The 9,533-nt window shown below is 43.7% G+C and overlaps 1 long non-coding RNA gene across 1 annotated transcript; it reads right to left on the bottom strand.

Annotated features, from left to right (window-relative positions):
- Window positions 1–3,223: 3,223 nt before the first annotated feature.
- On the bottom strand, window positions 3,224–8,948 carry LOC120989161. The gene is made up of 3 exons (XR_005776233.1): window positions 8,233–8,948; window positions 4,375–4,513; window positions 3,224–3,393 (listed from the first exon to the last, which is right to left on the bottom strand). It is a non-coding gene; the product is annotated as an uncharacterized LOC120989161 (long non-coding RNA).
- Between the last annotated feature and the right edge of the window lie 585 nt (window positions 8,949–9,533).

A 9,533-nucleotide genomic window follows, 5' to 3' on the forward strand; every position in this document is an offset into this window, starting at 1 on the left:
TCACCTTGCCTCATTGGCGGTGCACCCGTGGATCAGGGTTGGGATATAAAAAAACTCCTATTGAGCACGATTAAATCTATTATAACAAAATGTAAAGAATATGGCACAACTACAAACCTGAGAAGAGAAGGCCACTTATCAAAACTCACAGACGGGCAAGGATATGAATCAGAGATTCAACAGACACTAACTCTCTGCAGATCTACAGCAGAGATGGAGGTGTCTGTCCATAAGACCACTGTAAGCCTTAGAGTGCACAGAATAGGGCTTTATTGAAGAGTGGTTTGAAAAAAAAATTGCTTAAAGAAAACGGTACTAAAACAAATTCTCAGCTTGCCAATCAGAATGTGACAAACTCCCCAAACACATGATAGAAGGTTTTCTGGGTAGATGAGACTAAAATGTAACTTTTTGGCCATAATGGGAAATGCTATGTATGGAGCGAACCCAACACATCCCACCAGTCCAAGAACAAGTTCCCACAATGAAGCATGGTGGTGACAGCATCATGTCATGGGAAAGATTTTCATCAGCAGGGACTGGAAAACTGATCAGGGTTGAAAGAAAGATGGTTGGCAGTATATTCTGGGTAATTCTTAAAGAAAACCTGCTTCCCTCTGCCTGTGATTTGAGACAGAGATGGAGGCTACCTTCCAGTAGGACAATGACCTCACAAAAGACACATTAAAATTAGAAAAATGCTTCTAATCATGTCACTTTTACTATTGTATGTTTTGAATTTATGTCTGAATCTAATATAAGTGACTTAAAGGGATTGTGTCACCCAAAAATATTTTTATGCCAATTAAAACCAATTTTATCTATATAGAGGTGTTAATTGTAACTGTAATCCTACTTGTAATGTGAAGGAGATAGGTGCATTTATTTTTCTGAGGGTGTAGCTGGGTGAGGGCTTGCATTTTGTGGGATGTTTTGTAGTTTTCATTGGTACTAGTTTTGCTTTTTATTCTGTTTTTAGTAGGGGAGATGAATAGAAAATAGCTATTCTGGTATTGTTTTGTTTTTTTAATTGTGTTTTTTTTTATCCATGAATAACCTTTTCTGTTGTAATGAAAGCAGCGTATCAAGGTTACATTGGTAAAACGGGCATGTGGTTTTCAGCGCATGGCTTAACATGGGATGTTATTTGACACCAATAGTTTGTTCATAATTTGACTTCTGCATTCTTGTTTCCATTTTATATATATTTTTTCTGTCATTTAAAAAAAAATGCATCTAAAAATCGCGATTCGGTCGGCAGTTCTGGGAATGCTGGGAATTGGACAGACACAAACTGTAGCGTGCAGCGGTTTCTGTCGGGTCCGGTTGCATCTGGCAGTGCCGGATCTGGAGAATTCCAGCAGGCTGTTCTCTGCCGGAATAGCTTCTGCAGGTAAGAAACCAGCCTAACAATGCTGTAAACAAACGTGTATGACACTGGTAGGCTGTGTTATGGGGGCACTATAATGGGTTCTTTGTACATGCACCCAGTATCAGGGAACGGGTAAATGAACACACATCCATATTTACACTGCTGTATTTGTAGCTCATGTTTCTTTGTATATTTTTACCTAGCCACATTATGAAGATGCTATATCAAATGTGTTTCTATTAACTAGAAGAAATAGTAATATTTCATTGGCCCGCACATGGCAGTACATAAGAGATCTAGCCAGTAAGTGACAGTACCAGCACACAGACTGATACCCTAGTGCAACTGATGAAATGCTCCTCCGGAGTTATGACTTATATACTATCAACCTATTTATCTAGCTAATATCTATGTATCGAATATCTATCTCCTATCTATTAAACTATCTATCTATCTGTCATATCTATCTATCTATCTCCTATCTATCTATCTATCTATCTGTCATATCTATCTATATCATATCTATCTCCTATCTATGTATCTAACTCATATCTATCTATATCCGTCTATCTATCTATCTATCTATCTATCTATCTATCTATCTATCTATCTCACATCTATCTATGTATCTATCTTATATTTATCTATCATCTCATATCTATCTTGGTCTATCTCACACTTATCTATGTATCTATATCTATCTATCTTCTATCTATTTCATATCTATTTGCTTATTTCTCTGGTGTAAAGATATTGACTGGGCCATTTTATGAGATATGGATTGACTTAATGTTACAGTTTATAAGAAGGAAATTTTGATGTTCACATTGTGAGACTATAGTGAAACAGACATTTAATAAACTTAATTCAACCATTTGTTCTGTCTATGTCTATCTATTGTCTATCTAAGGCTAGTTTCACACCTGTGGTGTGAATTCTGGCAGGCTGTCTGGCAGAGAACAGCCTGCCAGAATTCACTGGATCCGGCACTGCCAGATGTGTAAGGAATGCCCGCTGGCCCCATTAGGCATAATGGGGACCGGAGGAGATCTGGCCGCACTCCGGTAGAAAATGTGGAGAATTGGCTGGACACAAACTGCTGCATGCTGCGGTTTGTATCCAGTCAATTCCCAGCATTGTCTGCCAAAACAGCCTGCTGGAAACTAGCCTAATATCTGTCTATCTCATAGCTATCATCTATTTAACTCATATCGATCTACTATTATCAATCTATTCTAATATCATATCTATCATCACTTTATGCCTTTTTAACCTATCTATCTATCTATTAGCTATCTCATATCTATCTATCTACTATTATCAATCTATTCTAATATCATATCTATCATCTAGTTACCTATGTATTTTTGTCTATTGACTATCTATCTATCTCATATCTATCTATCTATTCCATATCTATCTATCTATCTCTCATATCTCTCTAATAATCTATCTATCTCATATCTATCTATCTATTCCATATCTATCTATCTATCTATCTATCTATCTCTCATATCTCTCTAATAATCTATCTATCTCATATCTATCTATCTATTCCATATCTATCTATCTATCTATCTCTCATATCTCTCTAATAATCTATCTATCTCATATCTATCTATCTCTCTATGTCTATCTATTGTCTACTATTGGTACATTTCCACCTGAGACCTCTGGTTTCCTTTGCTCCTGCTTCCTGTTATACATGAGACAGCTCAGGACTGCAGTGACCGGTATACACAAGACTGCAGGGATTGACCCACTATCTTAGAATTAAACCATCCAGGCTCAACCCAACCTTGCAAATAAAACCATCACACTCTTTTTGTGCAGAATTGTGGGGTGGCCACAGTTTTATTTAACCATATCTAACAATGTGAGCCCTGGAAATTTATTTAAAGCAACCCAACTTTCTGTTTTCCAAAGACACATAACCTCCTGTTATACTGAACGCTGTAGGCAGCGACGCATGTAGGATTTCCTACTTTTTTCAGGGCTACCTTCCGCCAGCTGTGACAATTCTGAAAGAAAGAAAAGAAAAAACAACACCATTAAAAAACCAAAAACCACCACAAAATCAACTGATATTTCCAAACCAAATCAGGGCGGGCACCCTCTGTGCCACTGGTAAGCTCTGCTTTAGCCCCTTCCTCCTGATCTATTATATCTCCCTCCAGGAACTCCTCTGGTTGTGCATTAACCAACTCCTTGACTGGATTTTCCCACCAGAGCATTAACCCCTCATGCGCATTTCCCCTTCTTCCCCCTGCAGTCCCAGGTGCCCTCGTTATTCACTTTGCCTCCACAAGACTGCAGGGAGTAACCCACTATCTTAGAATTAAACTATCCAGGCTCAACCCAACCTTGTGAATAAAACCATCACACTCTTTTTGTGCAGAATTGTGGGGTGGTCACAGCTATATTTAACCATATCTAACAATGTGAGCCCTGAAAACAGTCATTTAATGCAACCCAACTTTCTGTTTTCCAAAGACACATAACCTCCTGTTATGTAGGATTTCCTACTTGTTTCAGGGCTACCTTCTGCCACAGAGTAGCCCTACTCGGTGCTCTGACCACCCCCACAAAGAAGAGCCAAAGCTCCCTCCATACCATCCTGCAAACCCGATATAAATACATAGTTACCTGCATCATTTAAATGCACCCCCTTTGTTGCATATCAAATCCCAATTATCACCTTTAAGCATTAAGTGGCGTATAGCCACTCCCCCTCGTGACCACACAGAATGTGAAATCCTAACATTGAGAAAGCGTCTAGATTTCTCGATCGCCGCAACGCTCCTGGCATCGTTCAACACTCTCCTAGAAACCACTTCCGACCATACCAGTATGCAGGACATGAACAATTTAAAATGCTCCAAATCCGCCTTCATTAGTGATAGAAACTCCACTAACGTAGTTTTACCCAGATCGTTACCAATATCATGGGGCCAACAAAATCCTTGCTAGCCTGTAACACTAATGGCAGCAATTGTACCCACCGTAGGCCCCGGACACCCCGCCAATGAACAGCGACATCGTCAACGCCAAGGTTGCCACCGCAGGGTCGACCTTCCGTTCTTCTCTGTGCCCAAAAGATATATGAAAGACCCACGATCAAGGCCTGAGGGCAGAGGGAATCTAGTAAAAGAAAAAAACATAGTGTGTGAACAAAAATTAAGACAAAACTAAGTCATGCTGGATGTAAGACCTAAAACTGTTCAAACTCCACCTACCAATGCTCTTAACTGCCTCATCCCCAATGCCCAAAGCATCTGCCTCAGTTGCTGCACCTATCCAAAAAGAATGGGTCCCAAACTCCTTAGGATCCAGATGCAAAAAATGTAAGCAGGCCTGAAAAACCGCCTCAAATTGAAAACGCATCAACAAAGACCCGTTCGCGTGTACCAAAAATTCCCCAACTACCTTACACGGGCAAAATTCCCCACCCACTGCTCTGATAGACAACCAAGTGCCACAACCTACCTGATCAATTTTAGACCTGCGGACACAAAGTTTTACCACACTCTGCGACTACAATACATCCGCAGCTCCCAGTCCTCCTTTTCGTTTGGCACTTGGAGCAATCTATTCCCCAACCCTCAACGCCCTAAAAAAGGCAAGAACAAAAGCTGCATTGAACAACCTTACCTCATAACTGTCCTTACAGACCTCTCCAGTAGATCCCGACAACTTTTGCACAGCGGAAACTTAACCGGACACCGGCGATAGGAAATCACCCGCTCCTTTATCCAGCCCTTCAAAATTTGCCTCACCACAAATTCTTTAGTCAAATCTCTCTGACTCCAAATTTTTTGCATGAAACTGACCCCAGAAAGGCATTTCAAAGCTGCAGCCCCCAACATACCTGCCTCCTGTAGACTAGCCAAATATTCTAAGGTTACATCCAAATGCCTAACCCCATTTGCTGAAAAATCATTCCCAATGAAACCCAACCAAACCTCCAAAGCATTTATGTGTCTCCTCCATGTAGATTGCATGACCGAACTCTCCACCAACTTCACAAGTTCGCCTCGACCAGAGCCGACAAGTTGGCTGAGCATGGCTCCCCCTTGCCTCGAGCCTCTGGATGCAGCTCTCGGAAAAGTGGCATCTGAAAACGAGATAATAAAATCGCAGATTCTCTATCGACTCCAGGGACATGTTTTGCCCTAAACCATATATTACCTTGCATACATCTCAGAACTAAATGACGCAAAAGAGCCAAAACAGGAGCGAACTCGAAGACAGTTCATTAACCAAGTAGGACAACAGAAATATTATCTGTCCAAAACCGTATCTTCTTATTCCTCATCATAGGACCCCAAAATTCCAAAGCCACAACAATGGGAAATAGTTTGAGCAAGGTAAGATTACCTGTTAAACCCTTCTCAAACCAACTCCTAGGCCAGGGTGCCCTGCACCAAAAAGAGCCAAAAACCCCACCAAAACCAGTACTACCAGCTGCATAAGTTAGCAAATGTAACTCTACACTGGAAACTTCAAGATCCTGACAAACTGACTTCCCATTAAAGGACTGTAAAAACACCTGCCAAACCAAGAGATCCTACTTCATGCTCCTTGTGACCCGGATGAAATGATGGGGCCGAGATATCCCCTTCGTCGCCAAAGAAAGTGGACGAGAGAAAACTCGCTCCATGGGAACTATTCTACATGCAAACATGCAAAAGCCCTAAAAACAGAATGGAGGTGTTGTAGCGTCACCTTCTTGGCCACAGCTACCTGCTCAATGACAGACAGCAGTCTAGACAGCTTGTCCTCAGGCAACCGAAACTCCATCCTTACAGAATCAATCTCGATACCCAAGAATGACAAGCAAGTAACTAGGCGTTCGGTTTTGTCTTCAGCCACTGGAACCCCAAATCTACTCATGAAGGATTTAAACAAATGCAACAAAAAAAAACAAACTCCAAAATCCCTGGGACCTACGAACATAAAATTATCTAAGTAATGAAGGACTGAGGGGATCCCCGTCTCAAAATGCACAGCCCACTCCAAAAAGGAAGCAAACATCTTAAAATAACTACAGGAAATGGCACAAGCCATGGGCAAACACATATCGAAATGAAAGAATGCTTCCAAACAACAACCTAAAAGGTGAAAACAGCTGTCGTGAACGGTCAACAACTGAAAGGTTGACTCAATATCAAACTTAGCCAATAACGCACCCGATCCAGCCTTCCTAACCAAATAAACGGCCATGTCAAACGAAGTATATGAGACCGCTGCTTCTTCCCTAGGAATTCAATCATTAACTGAGTCCCTCCGAGGAAAGGAGAGATGATGAATCAAGCAAAATTCCCCCGGGTTTTTCTTGGGGACCAAGCCAAGAGGGGACACAAATTTGGAAAAAGGCTGCTCCGAAAAAGACCCTGCCATTCTCCCCAAACTCACTTCCTTCTGTAACTTTTGCCGGGCAACTCCAACATTCTCTCAAACTGATTTCAAATTATCCGACAAAATTTATGTCAATGATGAGACATGAGGGATAAAAAATCCCTCACTTAAACCATCAGTGAGTATTCTTGGAAAAAGGAAAACTCGTAAAAAACGTATTTTAACTGCTTTTTCCGGAGCTTGCTTGGAATTATTCAGACCCAAGTCATCGGACAGATAAGGGGTTAACTTTTATTTGCAGGGTAGTCAATGCGTTTCGAGGGCTGTATTCCCCTTTTCTTCAGGACTGTATACACTTATGATACCTTGATGTCTCCTGTCCTTTTTCACTGCTCCTTTACAGACAGTCTCAAAATACGGTTTTTACCAGCTTTCCTTTTGATACTTCCACTGTGTACACCATCTACTGGGGCACCAAAGAGTGACAGCGGCTGCAGCGTGGAACATGCCGGTGTGCTGGTCGGCGAACTATAATTACCAGCAAGGCTCTCTACAGTGGTTGTGACTCCTCACAACCACAGATGGAAAGCGTACCCTAACCTTTATCAATCCACTCTCTACAAAGTGACACTGCACATATGGCGCTGCCTCCCTCTTTTCTTGTTTTACATATTCTTGCCTCCTGGAATACTTGCCTAGCCACGACCCTACAGCGCTGACGCTAACCGGCGTTCTCCGCTCCCCCGGCAGAACCAACTTTAACAGGTCGCTTATTTCTCCTGAAACAGACAGCCACATGAGCCCCCACGCATATGGAGCATTCATGTCTAAACTTGCAGGAGACAAAGAATCTGCAGTGACCCTCATTGTACAGCCAACACGCTACGGTGGGACATTGAGCCGCCACTTTTGAGAGAGAATAAGCTATAACCAGACATCGGTGGCTTTTGAGGCCCATCCGATCCCTGGTGACAAGGCGAGTCGCAGATGAAATTCCTCGTTGTAACGCCACCACGCAGCGCCACCATGTAACTTGTGCGCCTTGAAAATGGTGTCAAGATGAATAAACAGCTCGGCACCCTTCTCAGGGAAGTGCTGGCAAATCACATGGGCAAGGATAGCAAACCCATGAAGACAATTCCCAAAAGTTTTTGCCATTTTAGGCTTCTTGTCAGACCATTTTTCAAAACTTCGCTCTTTGTCCACTGTCACATGATCAACAGAGACCAAGAACCACACATCCACAAACTTGTTGCTGCATATGTTCTCCTTAACGTCTGTTGCCAAGTGAGTGCCTAAAGGTGCGACTCCGCAAAAAAGGGAACCGTGAAAAGTCAAACCAACCACGCTATTTGACCTCTCAGGCAGGGTAGAAGCCCTCCCTGGCGGCAAAGGTGAAGCCAAAGTTCCCCTATTGATAGAACCTTGATCAACAACCTGTTTTAAGATACCCAGCAAATCAGTACCTTTTGATAACCATGCATTAAGACATGTGTTCTCACCTACTGATGGCGTCCCTGAGGCTCCCAGGGGTGCTTCAGGTGTAGCCAGAGATGCTGTAGCTGTCGACTGTTCCCCACCTGGTCCACAGGCCGGAGTAGCCTCTGCTGTTTGTCCTTTCGGCGTAACAAGTTCCTGTTAACCACGGCGATGGCCACAACTCCAACGTTGTTCGGCTGCAGGTCCAGAAGAACTACTGCCCGAGGAACGCTGAGATGAGGAAGAAGTACCGCTGGATGATGTAGAAGATGCGCATCTGCGAGAACGATACCGTCTCCTGCGATGACTCCTGGAACGTCCGTGTTCCCCGCGACGATGCGTACAGTGCCTTCTCTTCTTTCTTCTACCACAAGCAGAAGATCCTGCAAAAGAATGACCAGACAGGGAAACAGCCCAAACACGTGTACCTGAAAGGCCTGTGCACCCCCCTGAAGGGGGCTACTCCCTGATGGTATACTATCTAAGTGGGCTAGGGAACCATGAGCAGCACTGCCAGAGCCCTGCGCAGAGAGCTGTAAGGGCCGTGCAAGAGAAGCCACTCTCCCCTCCCTGCTACTCACACCTTCCCTCTCCCTGCTACTCACACAGCTCATTCTGTCTGCTGCTGCTGCCCTAACCCTTCATCCAGGGAACATGCACCACACTTACCTGCTCCTCTGTTAACCTTCTGTGCAGCCCTTGCTTCCTCCTGCTGAGACACATGCTGCAGCTCTCTGTCTCTCCCCACCTCCCTCCTCGGAGGGGGAGTGGGAGGCACTATTTCACACTCAAGAGAGCTGGAGAAACTTGTGCCGTCCTGGCCGGCTGCCTCCGTCTGATGTCTGCAGAGTGAGCTCTGTGAGCAGACCTGCTGAGCTGGGACTGAACTGAGATGGGGGACGGGATTCACGAATCGACCTACGATGTAGTAGAGTTAACACACATGCTTTCTGAGATGTGTTATCTAAACTAAATGCATTAAGCAAACACCATCAATTGCTTTTCAATGGCTTGTTTCAAGATAACGCGATGAGTTTGAGTTAAGAGTTTGTGTGTTAACCCTGATACATGTACCTCTCACTGCTGGTGTGAGTGCAGGAGCTGGTGATCTCGAACTGGTCTGGTCCATGGACAAGCTGTCCCTTCTTCTGCCACTCGCTGGGCCACCATCCTCAGGAGTTCATCTGCCATCTTCTGGACTCCAGCTCTTCACAGGCACGTCCTCTCTGCCACTGGTGAGCTCTGCCTTAACCCCTCCCTCCTGCTCTTTTATACCTCCCTCCAGGAACTCCTCTGGCTGTGCATTAACCAACCCTTTGCCTGG

The sequence above is a fragment of the Bufo bufo genome, chromosome 2 (genome assembly GCF_905171765.1).
Source record: "Bufo bufo chromosome 2, aBufBuf1.1, whole genome shotgun sequence".
Lineage (NCBI taxonomy): Eukaryota > Metazoa > Chordata > Amphibia > Anura > Bufonidae > Bufo > Bufo bufo.